The sequence below is a fragment of the Pipra filicauda genome, unplaced genomic scaffold (genome assembly GCF_003945595.2).
Source record: "Pipra filicauda isolate LSUMZ 115617 unplaced genomic scaffold, ASM394559v2 scaffold3_size10097308_pilon, whole genome shotgun sequence".
NCBI classification, from domain to species: domain Eukaryota; kingdom Metazoa; phylum Chordata; class Aves; order Passeriformes; family Pipridae; genus Pipra; species Pipra filicauda.
In genome coordinates, this window is record NW_024104532.1 from 1,765,144 (window position 1) to 1,781,831 (window position 16,688).

General features: G+C 38.1%; 1 protein-coding gene across 8 annotated transcripts in view; it reads right to left on the bottom strand.

Moving 5' to 3' along the window:
- Nucleotides 1-16,688, bottom strand: part of EBF1 (EBF transcription factor 1) — a 274,664-nt gene that overhangs the window by 14,285 nt on the left and 243,691 nt on the right. The gene's annotated exons all lie outside the window — the stretch shown is intronic.

Consider the following 16,688-nt stretch of genomic DNA (forward strand, 5'->3'; position numbering starts at 1 on the left):
TCTGCTGCACACACCCCTGTCTCAGAACACACATTTGAATTATTTTCCACATATGAAGTGAGATGTGATACATAATTGATGGATTTTTAAATCACTACATTTGAAACAGATTCTGAGTAAAGTTGCTACAGCCTCTTTCTGTTGGTTTTTGCTTGGTTTGTTTGTTTGTTTGATTTTTGAGGTTGGTGTTTGTTTTCTGCTGTGACTGTTGTTTTACAGTGGGGTTTTTTTTGTGTAGCTTGACCACAGCAGTTAGCAGTATAATCATGGGCAGACAGACTACAAACAACATTCAGGTACAAACAATCCTTGTTCATCAGCACACTGACTTGCCCTTTTTTTCCTCACACTGAAGATGCAAACCAGAGAAGAGCAGAGAAGTTATTGAAAAAATTCTATCTTTCTCAATCGATGATTTTAGATGGAAAATTACTGCACAGGTGTTTGACTTTGCAAACTAGGATTTATTTCACTTCAGTCGAAATTGTTTGCACTATATATTTCACTGATGGAAAATTAGAATGTGATACAGAGCCCACAAACCGCTTTGGAATATTGTTAACCTAAGCTGTCATTATGCCAAATTACTAAAAAAAAAAGAAAGTTTAAATAGTCATTTCTGCTCTACCTGACTAATCATAGTTATTTATGTAATGCTGAGCTAAAAACCCTAGAATGCATCTAAAAAGAGACTGAAGACCACGTTAGAAAATGAGGTAATTACATAGAATCTTACAGCTGCTCTACCTAGTGTAAAATATATTCCAGTTCTTAAGCACTACAAGTTCTTTAGTGCCATATCATATTGCATGTAAATAAAACTAATTGTCATGATGGTTTATTGAAACCTGCTTGACAAGTAGCATTCAATTTTCTTAGCTAGTCAATGGTTATATTTTTTCAACATTTTCAGAGTCTGTAAATTTGAGTTTCATACTTTCTCTAACAATATTTTCACACAATAAAAACATTTCTTGTTTATGACATTTTCAGATCACACAAAGTAGATGTTGCACAAAAAACCTCCTGTGTCAAATAATGGTCCCTCCTGTTCCAGAGCTGACGGTAGTTCCTATAGACACAAATTAGCTTTAAAAACACACAATAAGATGTTACCACAGACATGCTCAAGATATTAACTTCTTGTTTTCTGAATGCATTTTAAATCCTTTGCAGCTCTGCCTAAATTACAATAGAAGCCACTGTTACGACTCCACATACAAAGGAGCCCCAAAAGTCCTCTATAAGTTAGAGCAGCAGACCTTGCAAGGTGCTTGGATTGCGGTGACCAGAAAATTGTTCTCACCTCCATGTCATTACGCTCACAGTGAAGCAGCCCCCGAGCATGTTTGTGTTCGGGATCTAATATATTGCCTTTCAATCAGAGCTGAGAGCCACTGAACACATAGACAGAACATGACGAGCAGGTCAGGAAAGCAATAAAGATTTTACAGAGCTGTCCAAGGTGCTAAATTTACTCAATAATGGGTTTGGCACCATAGTGTTAACCTCTCATTTACTACCAGTTTGAGGGACTAAATTGAAGTAGCTGACTTCATTTACCTTGAAATGTATATTTTATGACATTATGTAAGTAGATTGAAAGGGCACTGCAGTTTTAACAATTTAAAGGCTAGAGCATGTTTAAGATGAAGCTTGAATATTTATCGTATATTGCACTTAAACTATATTGTATATTAAAATGCATTGATTAAATTTGTAAAAGGTATTATAAAAAAGGACAGCTAGTATAAAAGATATATGTCTTTTAAAATCCAATTGATACTGCAAGTTACCACTGCAGTGGTGACAGATAAACAGATAGAGAGGTGGACAGAGCAGCAGACAGACATATCGAGAAGTGAGTGAAACTAACATTCTACAAAAAGAAATCTCTGCATAAGCTCAAGGTCTGCTATTCCAGATATTCTTTTGTTCACAGCAATTTTTCTTTGCTTTCATCTCAGAAGCCTAGATTTTCATAGCAGTAAGTGGGCATCATGTAAGGTCCTTCCAAATGAATATGCAAGTGGAAATATTTTCTGAGAGAGACAGAGTTTGACTAAAGCTAATATCTAATTTATGGGGCCATTTGTCAAGGAAGATCCACTCTTCTATTAATGCTAAAAGTCTGACAGTTTTTGGTTTAGAATAAAGGACTTTGCAGTATTTAGTTAGAGCTAAAGTGAGGGTGTCCTTCTCTCACATTGTGTTTCAAATGAGCATTATTTTATTTCTCTAAAAACAACAACTGAGCAAATATTATTAAAAGGAAAAATTACTTTGGCAATTAAATATGATGCATTAGAACACTGCAGTCCATGCAGCTACACACCAAAAATCCACAGATCATTTTTATTCCAAACGGAAGCTGATTTTCTATGGAGGGATTTTGACTTTTTTAATTTTTGAAACATGAATGCAATTAAATATTTTGATCAAATTCTTCTTCTGAACTTACTAAGGGGTGCTTACGTAAGCAAAAATGGGCCTGGATAGTGAAGTTTACTGCAACTTTGCCTATTTCAAAATCACTGTAGAAAAGTGATGATTTATAAAATCATATTAGAATGAGGCTTTTGAAGCACAATGACTGAAATTCAGACTGAATCCACTTCTGACTGAATGTACCTTGAACCCTACAGCACCTTTGCATGTTTTGTTGGAGGCACGCATTCCCTTCAGGAGGAATTCATTAAGATCATGAAACTTGCATTGCGAGTTTTATCATGACAAACACACTTTGTGTTAGATTTAAAAGAGGGGGATATTTCTTCTGATGACATCTGCTTACTTTGCTTTCAGAAACTAGTGAAAAAACCACACTCTGTGTCCCAAAAGGGCCATGAGTCTAGTGAGATAAGGGGTATCTAGAGCTACTGAGTTGTTTGGCTTAAGTAACTAAATTAGACAATGTTCAAGGTACTTGTTAAATCTAAATGAATTTTGTCAAGAAGAAGCTGACCACAACATATAATACTCATCAGCCACATACTGTATTATTGAGACCACCAAAGGATTTATGAACTTGTGGAGGGCGTGGAGGGGAAGCTGTTCTAGCATACTCTGAGGCATTTATCTTATGTGTTGTCTAGATATCATATCACCTTCTAATGCTCTTTAGCATTGTAATACAAGAGAGAGCTCATTCATCTTCTGAGAGGGTACTTAGGGATGATGATGTCATTCATACTTCCTTGACTCTTATGTCTGACCCCCTGGCTCTGCCTTCTAACTTCCTACTCTCATGGCTACTTGCAAGAAAAAAACACTTCTGCAGAGTCAAAATGCTCAACATCAGACTCCAGTTCACTTCTTCACCTTGGAAAGGTCACGTTCTGAAATTTCTAGTCAAAATTACAATAATTTCCACTCAGACTTTCCCTGTGGTTTTCAATGGGTGAAACTAAAAATGTGATAGTGAAGAATATGGGTTAGAACTAAATTTTAAACTTATACTTAAAATTTGTGTATACATTATGTTTTAAAAGATAAAAATCATGAACACCTCTTTCAAGTGTAAAGGCAAATCCAACATTTAGGTAGAAAGACATTTAACAGGATTCCAAAGATCTAAAATGCCAGTCATCGAGCCTGCTATACAAGAGTTTCAGCCTGTCCAGAACCTCCCATGTCTCCACATCAACACTGAGCACTGCATTATTGTATCATTTTCAGCAATTATACTTTTATAAAGACTCGTAAAAGCCATTCAAAATGTAAAGATCCTCCATTTACTGTAAAACTGAAGGAACTGTGCCAGCCTAATGGGAAGTATAAAACAACAGGGCCATTTCTCTAAAAAGGTATTTGTATTCACATAAAGATGAAAACTTCTCCAGCAAACAAACAACTGAATTGTTTCCATATATTATAATTGAATCATACCAAAGAAGTAAACACCATATAGGTATTACAAAGACAGGAAGGCAAAATGAAAGACAACCTACTTCATTTGAGGGGAAAAAAAAACCACCTTCAGCTTACCACTGCCTACAGGATGGCAGCACACTTAATTCCTGCCACTGAATTTCATTGGCATTTTCCAGAAAACAAGTCTACAGTGGGAGCTAGAACCTTAGCCTTTCCAAGCCATTGTAGTCTCATCAGCCTCATCCAAACTAAAAATCACAGCCTAAATCTACAGCACTAAAAACAGTCATGCATAACCTTACCACCTGCTCCACAATGAGCCAACCTTATGAATAAAATATAGAAAGCCTCCATGAGGCAGCAGAAAGAACAAACACTGAAGTGCAAATGCAAGCACGAATCTTGCCATAAACATTGAGAATCGATGATTAAAACACCTCTTAACCACAAAGGTGATAAATGCATGGCAACAGGGGAAACACACCCCATCCAAAGTGTCTTCTTTGCAAATACTGCTGACAAAAGAAGGAACAAAATTATGATGATCACCTGTAAGTCTGCCCTTGCAAGTGTCCCATCTTACCACTATTGTCTTCCCATTAATATGGTGTACTTAAAAACTAAAAAAGGTATCAGCCTCCTTTCTTAACCCACACTACTCATGCTGATGGTCTTCATTTCCATAAGTGATGGGCACATAACAATGGCAACAGAATTAGTAGCTAGCACAGATGTGTACTTCATCTAGATACAGAGTAGCATGGAATAAACCAGCATTAATATCATTGGTTTGGAACAACTCTTTGAATAAACCATCAGCTGAGAGTCTGGATGCTCCTACCATATTATCATCAACTGAAGCATCTGACAAGTAATTTGGATAGTTTTGTTGCCAGAAGCTCTAGAGTTCTCTGCTAATGTCAGATCCCTAAAGTGAGAAGAGCAGGTATGTGAGAGCAGATATGCAGAACTAAAATCACTCTGCCAGGACATAAATCATCTCCTTTAGGGACTTTAGGGACAACAGTGACATCATGACTCACATCTGTGTCCTCTGACAGCTGTAGAACTTTGGTTCTCCTAAGTATGTTTACAGCATGTCTTGCCCCAATCCCTCAGTTTACCAAGAAAAGGCATTTACAGCTACTGGCAGGAACCCTTCAGAGCTGTCAAATTTTAACTCATGAGGCCAATCTACGTTTCATGTACACAATGCAGGGCTGGTACATATTACTACATTGTACTCTTATATCTACTCACAACCTACAACACCTCAACTGAGAGTTGGTGGATGTCAGTCATATTTGGGACTCACTAACATTGCCATGAAGAAATGAACAACATGGTAATTCCCTGGCATCTCCTACAGCACTTCCCAGAGATTATCCTGCAAGCTCACACTGTGAGGATCTAAGGACAGATACCCTCAGTCTGAAACCTGAGAGATCACGAGAGGAAACACATTTTCCACACTCTACAAAAGGCTGCAGTATTTATCCCAGCATGTAAAGACCAGTTCTTCTGCATACTTTTCTTCAGTTATGCAATCCCATCATTCATACTGTGATCAGTTTGTCATATCCAGTGAATCATTAGAAGCCAATATAAATGAAATATGAACCAGAGCACAAATAGGCAAGTCTACAAAAACTAAATTTGATATCTAACAGAAAATCCTTCACCCACTTCCTTTATAGAAATTCCTCCTTCCCACCAGGTTACAGTGACTCATACTATTCCTATCTATCTAGACTACCAAAAGATTATTCCCAATTTATCCATGAACATATAAGCAAGCAAATGACAATATTAGATTATGTTCTTCTATTTGATCTCAAAGTTTTGTCACAATGATCTGAAAGCACATTTCGCACTCTAAATTTTCCTTATGTGTCTCCGCTACCTTCAGCCCCTGGGTCATCTTGGACAGGAACCTCAGGCATTTATTTTTTAAAATTTACCCCAAACTATTTACCCCAGCACCTACAGTACTTTGATGTTCTTTACTGAGATTACGTTTTTAGGTTTGGGGATTTTTTTTTGGTTTTACACATGTAAGATTTTCTGATAGTTCTTCCTCTTGCTAGTATTAACATTCCTATTTCTTGGAAAACAGCTGCAGATGAGAATTGTAAGGGAAAAAAAAGAGTTATTACTCAAAATCTTCTCCTGACCATTTCATACCCATATATTTTTGGGAAATTGTCAACATCCCTTTATGGAAGAAGAATGTTTTGAATTATTTGAAGGGTCTGGACTTAGGTAAACTCTGAAAGAATTTGGAAAAATGAACAGAGGCACTAAATTCTGCGACTGTCATTCAAAGATACTGCACAGGTTGTTTTAGAAGCTTTATTCTATAGATCATATTATTGTGCCCATTAGAAAAATTCCCTGAATATGACTGATTAAAAAAAGACTAAATGTGTCTTGTGTGTGGTACAATGTAGATATCAAAATATGGATCTGTATGATTGAAAAACATTTAACTTGGCAAATAGAGAGGCTGAGATCTATTTTCTATGATTTGTATACGCAGAGACTTTCCAAACACAGGTGAAGTTGTATCACTTTTAAATTTGTCTCACATTAGGTCAGTTCTAGACTCTATCGTGTTGCATCATGATGATGATAATTCATTTGACTGCATTTAAATCTACAGAGAGATATAATTATGTTTGGTAGTGCAAAGCAAGAATTCCTTATGAGTTAAATCAGAGGAACTATCTAGCAATTAAAGTGGAAATTGTAGATATGTATTTTGTCAATTTATTTTCAGAGTTGGTCTTTATTAATGCATTTACCCACATAAATATCTAAGTATGCCAAGTTATCTCTTTTCTGTAAAAGAAAAAAAACAAGTGTCCAATCACATTCAGTTCAAGACCCACCCATGTTTTCTTTTAATGAAGGATAAAAAAACACCAACAAAGTAAACAAAACTAAACAAAATTTCCAGCTTATCATTAAGATCTGTGAAACTGTCACTTTTCTGGCTTCAGGTAGGAAGTGTGAGTAGTTAGAAATGGAGAGTTCAGATTACTTTTAATAGCAGGAGGAAAACTGAAAAAATAAGACACATTGAAATTCTGACCTACAATGATATTCCACTATATTCTGTGGAGAGTGGACGCATAAAAATGTTGAAATAGAGATTGGAATAACGTTGGTAGGTTTTAGTATTACAGTTAAAACACTGCTCAGTCGTAACCCCTACAAATGACTTTCACTTACATTTTATCATCGGTATAATTAAAAGAATTCTCTTGAAAGGGGCATTCTCGTTACAGCCAAGGACCACTTCAGACTCAATTGAAATGAAAAGACAGGCCAGAGATTAGGTGTAGATACCAAGTGGTAATTTCTAGGGAAGCATAAAATGCCAAGAGTGTAACAACCATATTTTATAACTGTGTGTTCAAAAGACTTACAGTATTTTATTGTACAAAGAGAATTTGGCTCAGAAAGATGACTTCAATGAAGTTACTTCGATCAGATATTCTAAAAAAATTTCAACTTTCTCATCAGAAACAAAAGATTTTTTGTTCCTGATACTGTTATTTTTAATTTACAGTCTTAATATTCAGTGAAAATTATCCCAAGCAATTATAAATGTTGAATAACCATGTATTTAAGAAATTAAATTTATCCAACATTTCACAGGGTTAACACTATATTTCTGTGTACACCTCCACAATGTAAAAGCTGGCACAGCATTTTACGTGATCTAGGGCTTCTTTTTCCAGTGGTGAAGGAAAAGTATTACCCTTGTCACTACACCAACATATTTTAAAGAATCACTTCAAAATACTGATTTTTTCAAAATAAATCAATATTTCAGTAACTTTTTTGATCATAGCAACCTCTTGGCTCTCATGCTGGTTTAAAGCCAAAAAAATGAAAGACAATTCAGATTATAAAAATATTAGTATTAAATATTTCCTACTTATTAAAAATACTTTTACACACATTTTATTTCTCAGATGCTCACATTTGGAAAAATTAAGTTTCTTTATTCTGCCAAATAATTGGACTTCAAGATGCTATGTCCAGGTGAAATTGTGAATCTAGCATTAAAGACACTTAGGTCATCCTAAAGAACAACATTAACAAACTCTAAAATTTCTGTATCTTGGATCACCCATACCATACGAACAAAAAATGGGTTACATATATCTGACACCACTTTAAAAAATGCTTCTATCTTTTTTTCATTCTCCTCTCAGCAGATGCATCATTTGTCATCTATAGTCACAAATATATTCCAAAATATTCTTTAAAATAAATCCCAAGTGCATATCTGTGTTTGTACAAGTAGGTTGAGATTGTGCTATTGTACTTCGAGGACATTTCAGTCCGGTTGAGCTATATCACCATAAGTTACATGATTGACTTTTACAACAGAAAGAAAAGGTTGTACTCAAACAACTGTTATTGCCTCAATGGGAAAAAAAAAATCAATGAAAGTAAAATGAACAAGAGATTTTGTCCGAGTTGCAGTTAATGCTACTGAAGAGCTATGGATATTAAAAGGTCAACAAATAAATTAGTCCAAGTGTTATGAAATGAATGATTTGGCTTATAATTGTATTGAGTGCAAATTGTTCACTGCCTATTAGACCAGGTAATTTTTAACCATGGTGCCTCAATTACTGTTCCATAAGCAATAATATAGTTGTAAGAGCCACCAGTTCGATCGAGTGACCTACGAGACACACCAGGACAGCTGCCTTTGCTATGATGGATCGCTGAGCCTGATCTCCAAATGGTGCCAAACCTTCCCTTCCTCTGAGATCTCATAAAAGAAACATTACTGCTTGATTCATTTTACCAAAATGTTTGAGTTTTCTAGTGTCAGCAGCTGGGTATAGATTGTGAAGCTCTGTATTTCTTAGAAGAATTACGACAACAGGCATCCTATTGCTTCCAGCACTCTCTGCTAAATGGCATCATGATGGTTTGGAGGATGTTTTTTTCTGCTACTCAATTGGACTGTGTTGTGAGAAATACACGGCAATCATATTTTACATCACCACGTAAACCACCGCATAACACCTAAAACTAGGCTAGAAATGGAAACTGTAGGTGAGATTACAGACATTACTTCACACTTCTGCAATGCCCTCCGTTCAAAGATCTCAAAGCACCACTTTAATGGGAACAAATTAAACTTCACAACACACTTTCTAGGAAAATATTCTCTCTTCCCCATCTTCATCAGAGACAGCCTTAAAGTGTAGCTGTTTGGCTGAAGTTACAATGGTCTATGGTTACAACCAAGGCAAGTTTTGTAGGTTAAGGTAATATCTTTTATTAGAGAGACTGATACAGGCAAGAAAAGCTACAGTCAGCATGCAGGAAACAAGGATGGGCACCGAAAACCCTGTTTTATTCCAGTTATATCAGTTAGTCTAAGATATTACAATTCCCTACAAATCCTGATAGTCTTAAAAAGGAAAAAGAAATCAATCTGATATTGCTTTCATGCTATGAGGTAACATCCATGGCAGCAGCTGTGTTTCCCCATTGCTCCTCAGGGCACGGTGTTCCCTGTGAGCCAGGGCTCAAAATATGGCAATAAAGGGCTCTCCAGGCTTCCCAGGACTGGGCCTTAAAGGATTGTAACTATGCAGTAACTACACAGATCTGCTCTCTGCCCATATATAAAATAAACCGAAGATGCAAATGTAATTCCTGAATTATCAAATAATCTGTGCAGGAGAAACCACAATAATAAAAGCCTAATTAGAATAGATTGTACCCGATACAACCAAATGCTGTTTATATTGTCACTCTGCTATATTTTTGATAAATCACTACATTCAAACAGTCTGTTGGGAGGGTGATTTTCCATTTCATCTCTCCATTGAGTAAAAATGTGCCATGTGACTGGAGTCTGAATTTCCATTTCACCAGCATACAGTTGAACTGAATATTATTTGGCACAATACAGTGTACAACTGAGCCACTAAATGGCTGATTTACTAAATTATTATTAGATGAGCTCTTGCTGTTCCAAGTGAAAGTGCAGTCACTGTCTCTCTTCATGGTGTGTTCAAATTGTTCTGTGTTTAAATATTCAGCATGAGGCTAATGTGAACTGATGAAGTGAGACTACAAACGCTCACTTTCGGTGCAGATAGGGAGACGGAGATGCAACATATCATGTGGCCTGCAGAGGTGAAAATGATTTATATTTAAGGATGCTGCTGCCTATTTCCATTACTATACAATATTCTTAATTAGTTTTGTGCTTGATTCAGGAGTTTGGAAATGTAGCTAGATAACAGCTCCAAAACTGAATTAGCTGTGTGGCTATGGAGGCATCAGAATCCTGGTGAGGTGGTACTTGAGCCTGGATCTCTGTCAATAAAGTGCATGAGCTGCCTCTGCAGTCTCAGACTTTGCTACCTTTAATATTTGAGCTGTAACTTAAAAGTACTACCTGTGATTCTGACCTGAGCATCAGAAATCCTAGAAATTGTAAAGGACTGACCACACTGTGTAATTCTATGACTTTCTGAGGTGAAGGGAGCTGGGGAAAAAGGAAAAATATATATATATTTTAAAATGTTTAAAAAAAAAGAAACAATTTCTTTACTGCCACCTGCTGGAGTTGACAATAACCCTTTGTCCCACTAAAAGAACAAGCAGCCTCACTCAGAGGACAGTTACCATGAGCATTTAAAATACTGTGATCCCAGACACTTACAGTAGATTAGAATTTTTTATTGGTGCTATGTTGCCATAACAACATAAAGACAGCAGATGACTTAAGCTAAGCTTGCAAAGCAAAAGGCTGCTCATCTGGCAGTTAAAATGAATACAGTTCACTTCACAAGTTCCCCATATGGACCCTTAGTGTATGGTAATGAGGATACCATATGGTGGGAGAAAATGCACAGAGAACAATTGTGCTCCACTGGATGAGTGAAGTGAGCGGGAAGTTATGAGGAAACACAGGAGAGAGATTTGTGTGTGTGCTCTCTAACTCAAGGGTTTCTTTCAGAGGGGGGTTCTCTCTCTTCTTAATCTTCTTCTTAATATATACATGCACAGAAATGACAGAGAAACATATTGTACATTTTTCAACATCATTCATCATAAACTGTCAGCTGTGTTTGTAAATCAGCTTGGTAAGATCTTAGAAATTTGTAATTCTTAAAAGGTAAAAGTGCTAAGTTTTTAGACAAAGTGCAGGAAAATTTAAGCACTTCTGACAAGTAGAAACATTAGTGGTAATCATTTTAAAAATGCTTGCATCCTCTTCCCTGCATGTTTAGCTGTAAATAATGCCGCAATAAAAAAAAAAGCTTTAGAAAGGGGAGGGGAGGATGAAATGGAATAAATATTTTTTTATTTTATTTCCAAAAGGATAAAAAAGTAATAGATGATCAGAGTCATATGCGTGCAAAATTCTGCTGTAAATGTACATATGCTATACAGTACGCTGTACTAACCCAATCCTAAACCTGGTAAGACAGCTTGCTAAAGGCTGCAAAGTCAATTTTGTACTACACATGCTTCATAAAAGATGAATATAAATGCATTAGTTAGACACGGTGAGCTAAATTAGAAGGTCAGGCAGGGCTGGAAGGGCTGAAATATCACACAACCAATGACTGTAATTACTCTTTTTTAAGTCTATTAAGTGGTGTTGTTCTATCAAGGCTCAGGGGTATAGGACATGAAGTACAAGATAAAGTAATGTGTATTTATTACTCCCACGGGATCAATTTACCAGATATTTTCAGCTCCATGGAGCAAAATACACAAATGCAGCCTTTGTTACTTTCTTCAAACTGTGGCTTTTTCCTTCAAAAACTCTGGTCCTCAAAGGGACCGTGTTTACCTGTGTGGTGTCTTCCTGTTAATTGTTGTATTTAAAACCAACAAGTATGAGGATACAGGAACAGAGAAATGTGGGGATCCCTCTTACAGGATGTTCAAACAAGTGGTTTGAGTTGCTCAGATGGAATGTGCAGACCAGAAAACCCAATCCCAGGCATGATTTTTACCCCAAGGCAAAGCAGAAATCAGGAATGGAGAACAGTGCAGAGCTCCTTGTCATCATGTTAGCTCTGATCTATTAAAAGTTTTGTCATAGATTCTAAATTACACCATCTGCTCATTTGCTGAGTAAATGCTGACCCACTTATAAAGAAAGCTCACTGAAATGCGTATGCACACTGTTGACCTTCAGAAAGGAAAGGGCTCCTTGCCAGCCATGTGTGTGTGGCTCTGCCCTTCAGCGAGATGCGGCTGTGGCTCTGTCCCTTATCTCCCTCATTTCAGACTCTTTGCAGATTCCCAGACACGCCTCTGACATCCACCACGCCATAAGGGTGATACTTTCACAGTTACCTCGGCATTTTGGTCATCTTCTCAAAAGCTTTGGAACTCTCTCCTTAAACCTTTTCAATAGGATAAATAAAATACCAAACCCCAAAAACCTACACAAGACCCTCAATCAACTAAATGCTCAAATTATTAGGAAATTAAAAAAAAACCCACAACTGTTAAGGATTCAACACCAACGTTAACTCTGGTCTCACATTGTTATAAATTTTAGAGTGGAATGTAGAAACCTCCAAGCACATCCCATGCCCTCCGTGCTGAACTTCAATAGTTCCTCTTCACATGCTCCCCTTCCCTGCCCATACTTAGTAAAAAAGTTTTCTAACAATTCTCCTGTTACACTGGGTGGGGATTAAAAAAAAAAGTGTTTCCTTAGCTGAAAATTACTAACTTGGGTTAAAATGCCCAGTATGTTGAGTTAGCAGATGGATATCCTTTCTGGAATTTCCATTGGGTCTGTGTGAAGCAGCAAACCTGAGCTGCCTTGTCTTCATTGCTATTTTAACCTCCAGTAGCAAGCCTGGGCCAACCACCCACGTTTAGAGACAACCTTTATTTGCAATATAAACAATACCATGTCACGATGGATAAAGGGCAGATCTGTGGGATTTCATATGGAAAAAGACAACTGCTTTTGCCAGTCACTGATTCCTAATAACCACGTCTTCTATTAGTGTCCTAAACGAGGAGGTGGAATATGTTTGGGGGGGGTTAATGACTGACCAAAGAAAAGGAGCTGAGGGGAAGAAGGATCCTGGTTACCTGCTCTCTCTGCTCAGCAGGGAGGCCCCTATGCATTAGAGAGAGAGAGGCTCCACTTTCATCTACATGAAGAGAAACCAGAAGTAAAGGTCCCTTTCAGGAGGGATAAGGGGTGTCCTAGAAAGCATTGAAGCAACAGACTGGGAAGGGAGAGGACGTCAGATCACAGAGGGGGTCAATGCAATGACTTGCTTCTCAAACACAAAGTGAACAATCTTGGTGCTTAATCTAAACACAAGTGATGAGTTGTAAGAGTGGTGAAAATGGCAAATAAAGTCTAGAAAATTGCATATAAAGAGGAATCATTGCTATTAAATCATTTAGGATGGATGTGTTTCAAATCTAGCTCACAGTTGAAGCTGTTTTACAGCTATAGCTGCAGAGTTTTAACAAAAGTGCAGAATCGCAACGTATTTGCCAGGGATTTATTTTAAGGATTGTAGGGTGGTTATATGAATGAACCTTAATAGACTCAACATGTTGTTGGGATCCGAACTCTTCAGTGATCTCCACTGCAGTTTTGTACACAAGAACCAACAACACATGTTCATTTGTGTGCGCAAATGGGAACACATGAGATGGAAATGGTGCACACACGTGCAGGGTTATTCCTCAGCTCCACAGGCAGGCTCTCTACAGACTGCTCCTACAGGATGATACACTTTCATAACATTAACATCATGGTATTCCTTTTCACTTCTCCCCAGAGATCTCTTGTTTCCTCTGATCTGCCTCCTGTCTGTATTAGAAAGGAAAGACTACACTGCCCAGCACACTCCTGGTACTTGATCTCACTCCAAGCTTTGGGTGCTAATCCCACTGCCTCTTGTCTCTCCTCTTGGTGTATATGCTTGTGCATGTGGGTGTGTATGTACAGACATGCACATATGCTAGTGACATCCCTCCACTGGCTGCTTTCCCTGACCTTCTCCGTACAAGGGAACAGGATTCTGGCTCAGAGCTGGCTCCATAGCCCAGCTGCCAACATCAGTTCCAACTCTTCTCCAGAAACTATATATTTCAATTCCACTTTAAATACATTTCTACATCAACAGTCAGTCCAGCAGTTCAAAGACCCTGGTTCCCAGGTGCTCCCATTCTCCTCACTATGGGAGGACATTCTCCCCTGGAATTTGGCTACTGAAGTACTGAAAAGGAGAAAAAAAAATAAACCTGGTTTTTTTTCTTTGCCTGCTATCAGCAGATAGCCAGAACATTTAAAAAAAAAATTCATCCCAGGCATAAATAATGAGCACTTCTGAAAATATTGGTTCTAAACTAATAGAGATCAAACTTCTGAAATAGCCTCAATGGTTTTAGAAATGCTGTTAACTCATCAGCTCCGGAGGGCAGAGCATGTGCCAACACTCAGTTGATGGCCTCAACAGTTCTCCTTGACTGCAGGGATAAGTCACACTGCAGAATGCTCTGGATGGTCCATGGGAAGGACAACATGACCTTATGAACACAACAATTGTAACCATTTCTACTTCTTGAAAGATCTCTAATTCATCAGCAGTGTTTCAATGGAATAATGGCCACAAACCCTAGCAGCAATTAGAGAAATGTGTTTTGTTTTATTTATTTAATGCATAAGCACAAGCTTTTTAATGAACAGAAAGTGATGATGCACTGGCAGGACAGGAAAATGGAGGAAAGGGTATTGAAAGCTTTGAACACTGATCTCCTCTCTGCTGCTTCTCTCAAACATTTGCCCTCTCTGCCCGTGGTTCCACTGTGGAAGCCATATGGCTTCCAACACTCTTCTAAGTAGCCACTGAGAATTGTCTATAGTGGAATACTGCCAAAGCCCTTCCTGGTTTAATGACATGGGGAAGAGCACTGTGCTGTGCTCACCCAGCACAGACTCACTGCGTCCTTGATTGTGATCCTGGAGCCAGCGAGCAATACTGGGAATTGAACCATCAGTACCTCAAATACAGAAGTCGACATGTGCCAAGCCCTGCTGCATTCAGCCTCTGTGCATGGCATATTAATGAGTCTTGAACTTGAGGTCCAACCTTCAAGCTTGCATAGAAGGAATTACCCAAAGACAAAAAAAAAAAGGTCCTCTCTTCGTCCTGTTTCCCTCTAAGTTTGCACAGTGTTTCTTCACTGAGTTTGTTCAACCCTTAAGCAGTAACCTTTTTTTTGGCAATAACATCATACCTCTGCATACATAACTACAATTTCCCTTGATTTAAAGATTTGAAAAAATAGCTTAAAAGACAGTCCAAACAAACACATTAAGCCAAGAGGGTGTATAGGGGACAGATGACTCAGGACTAACCTTCATTCTCAAATATCCTAAAATACCTGCTAAATGTTGAAGCTGGGATACAGAGCTAGATGAAGCTCTCTTCTGCCTGCTTTTATGTCCCATGACACTGGGGAGTAGAAACATGTGGTAACAGTCTCAGTCTAAATGGGAAAGAGGAGGGTGCTCAACCTGGTGGCTGCATTCCCATACCAGCAGAGAGGAGCATTCCTAGGGACCCCGTTAGTGCCAGGGGTGTCAGAAAGGGGGTCCAATACCTACAGAGGTTGGTGATGCACTACAACCCCCAGCTTCATAGCCCAACTTGGAATTGCTCAGTCTTATTTTATTTAAATTTCCTAATTTAGATGAAAGCCATGGCCATCCACAAGTCAGCTGGAATGTCAGGTTCAGGAGTTTTGCAGCATTACTTTTGGGCCTTGCAAATACCTGGTGCATACTGAAGGCTGGCTTCTCCTTTTCTCAGAAACAATTTTTCTCCACAAGCACATCTGGCAGCAGATGCCCAATACAGATGAAAAAAAGCCCCTACAGAAGGATGCTCTCTTTCTTTGGAAAGGGTTGCACTTCTGGATGGAAATTTGACAAGCCATGAAAGCTGTGTCCTGCTGCAAATCTGTCCAAAAGTCAGGGAAGGGACAGCTTGCAGAGGGTGAACAGAGCCAATGGAAAATGTAACTCTCCAGGACAGCATGTTTCTGTGGTGGTAAGAGGGAAGGACAACACACCAGTGACCCCAAAACCAGAGTCTGCAGCCTTCCCAGGCGAAGATAAAAGACCGAGCAAGCCTGGCCTGTAAAAAAGTCACTCACTGAATTTTACTTCTGTCAAGAAATTAAATAAATTAATTTACAGTGTTCATGAAATCTCACCTTTGAAACACTTTAGAAATTTAACTATTTTAAGCCTACAACAATCCCTGATGAAAACCTACGGACATATTAGGAAGTTACAGAAGAAAGGTCACAAGTACTACCCAGTCACAAAGGCTATCCTGGACACGCATTAATTCAACAATTAATTTGTTATGTGTCTCAGGTCTGCAAATTCACATCTTCCTTTCCATAGGGAGTGTTCTGTCTCGCTCAGTAACAGCCCTGATGTTAGAGCAGATAAAATACGTGGTTGCAGCTCCTCACAGACAGTGACTCCAGCTCAGAGTTCCTGTGGCAGCAAGCAACACTTTTTCAAATATCTCATCTCTTTCTCCAGTATTTCACAAAACTCACGGCAAATTCTTACAAGGTAGCAAGAAGAGACCTGAGTGCAGTCCCAGACAGTGTTTTCACATATGTGAACTATGTTTTTTCTCTCACAGCTTTTACTTGACAGAAATCAACAAAAACCTCTCACTAATTTTCATGGGAACAAACATCACTTCACTCCACAATGCTCTAATTATACTAGCAATCCTGAA